Source organism: Rhamphochromis sp. 'chilingali', assembly GCF_963969265.1.
Source record: "Rhamphochromis sp. 'chilingali' genome assembly, chromosome: 8".
NCBI classification, from domain to species: Eukaryota; Metazoa; Chordata; class Actinopteri; order Cichliformes; family Cichlidae; genus Rhamphochromis; species Rhamphochromis sp. 'chilingali'.
Genome location: NC_137935.1, coordinates 17,573,789 through 17,576,383, shown reverse-complemented (window position 1 = coordinate 17,576,383; position 2,595 = coordinate 17,573,789).

Below are 2,595 nucleotides of genomic sequence, written 5' to 3'. Positions count from 1 at the left end.
CTGTTGTCGTTGTGCCTCCTAACCGGTTTCGGATCGATGCAGTCTAGGCTATAGTCCCTCCCACTGCACTTGTGACTCAGATGACATCTTGAGCAACAGGACACTTTAGAGCCGATGCAAAACCGTATTTAAATCCAATAGAATTTCGGTGCTTTCTAGTGACTATTAACCCTTCCCGTTCTAAGATGGTGTAGATTTCAAGATAGTGTGCATTTGCACCGAAATATTTAGTGATTGATATATCATAAATCACTAATAAAGATGGGGGTACAACTTAACTTATCCATTGTGAACCATTTAAATAATACCTGGAGTCTAGGCTGCAGTGAGCTAAAGTAAACTTAACTGTGGTTGGTCTATATATAAGAAATAGGAACAAGATACTGACAGCATATGTATTTGTGGACCACGCTCCCACACACACACACACACACACACACACACACACACACACACACACACACACACACACACACACACACACACACACACACACACACACACTTAGATTGACACACAAACTTCGTCTTGATGTGAGCTAAGAACAAAATGTTTAATCAGTCTTTTGTGTAAGTATTTGGTTTGGCAGAGTCTGACATTCATTTTTATAAAGGTGCTTTGAATAGCCTCAATCTCTGCTTGCTTACATTTCATGCAGCCTTTAGCACAAGTCCAGCGATGCAGAGAGAGAGCCAGTGCACACTGGCTGAGCATTTTGTGATGGGTGCAGCCTCAGCCCTTCCACACTGGTTTATGCTTAATTTGTGAAAGCTGTAGTTTCTGTTTTATTTGTACAGTCTGTAAAATACTGATTAGGAGAGGGCGGGGGGTAAATACAGAGGTTAATCCTTCAAGTGTGTTTGCTCTGGAAACAGTGCTTCACTTTGATTTGTCCATGTCATGTTGGCCACGTATTACTACATGTATTGTTTCTTACATGACGCCTATACACACAAAAACATATAAAAGGGTTTACACAGTCATATGTTATCATTATATCTTCCTTAACTGGCCATTCTCTTGACTGATGTATGTGCAGGCTGCGCTTGGATTCCACTGAGGAGAAATGATCGGAGAGCAATACATTTAACACTAGACCCTGTTATTTCATTTTGCCACACTGTTTTCATCAGCAAATCAAAGGAAAATAGCTGGGATGAGATGTTTGCTGAAAAACATAAAAACCCTCATCCCTCATGTGCTATTACTTTAGTCCTTAATGGTTTGTTTCAGTGACACCTACAAAGGATACTAACAATAGAGTCATCACAAACAATAGCCATGAATACAAATTGCAACATAGTAATTACATTTCACTGCTCACTTTCCTCTCAGAGTAATCCTATTCACGCTTGCTTCCTGTTGCTGTTTCTGTAGCTGACCAGTCATATTCATAACAGCAAAGTGCCAAGCTTCAATTATGGATAGAGTAATGCAGATCAGATTTCTCCTTGTGTTATACTTTGTTGAGTTTTGCAGAGTTACACAGCTAATACAGACATGCAGTTTCAGCCTTCTCAGTTTCACTTCATCTCTCCAGCATTCAAGCACTCCCTCCCTCCCTCCCTCCCTCACAAAGTTTACTGTTAACTACCAACTTGAGATCTGGATAGCACTTGAGTTGTTTACAGTTGCTTTGCCCATAAAGCAAACCAGGCTAGCAACTTTAAATAAACAACACACAAAGAAGCTAAAAACAAATGCAGACATACTTGCAAACATTCCTCAAACCATCAGATGAGTTTGTGAACATAGCAACTGAGGCGCCAAGATCATAACACTTGGTAAATTTAAACAACTGCTTATTTAGATACATAAGCAGTTTATAATAGCTTTAGCAAAGCTTTGGTTTACAATCAAAGCTGTAGGTGTTTGCTTGTATGATCTTAATTAATGACTAGATGGATCTGGCAACTACAGTTCAGATGAAATATGTACTCAAAATAAGAAATAATGGATGGCAAAATACTGGAAAAATGAAGAATGCTGTATGATGGACAGATTAGTGAGAGGACTGTAGGTGGGTGATTGGTAGATGAATAGATAAGTAGAGTAGGGAATGATATTTTGGATAATAAATGAGTGAGTGGGTGAATGGATAGATAACTGGTAGACAGAATGGATACTAGAAGGCTGATAATGATTATGAGTGGGAGAACAGCTGGATGAAATGATTAGATGTGTAATGACAGGAAGAATTATGGACAGCTGGATGGACAAACAGATTATTAACACTGATTGACAGGAGACCTTGGGATCAAACCACCAAGACCTCGGAGTCTGTTTGATTTGAATTTGCAATCCAGAATTTTTGAATTCCCAGTGGTAATTTTCAACTGGAACATGTCCTCAAGTCGGATTTGCAACTTGGAAAGTCGAAGCGGCCCCACTAACCTTGACTTAACAGTCTAAGGTTCTGGCAGTGCATGTAAATATTAGTAGAACTATAACAACTACTGTTGTGTATTTTTGACTAGTTAAATAAGCCATATGTAGTGCACTGAGCAGACTCCATCCATTACGGTGACACAGCAGTGTTTTTAAATGTAAGAAAACCCCTAAAAAATTGTGCTGCATTGCCACTGATGAGTGAAT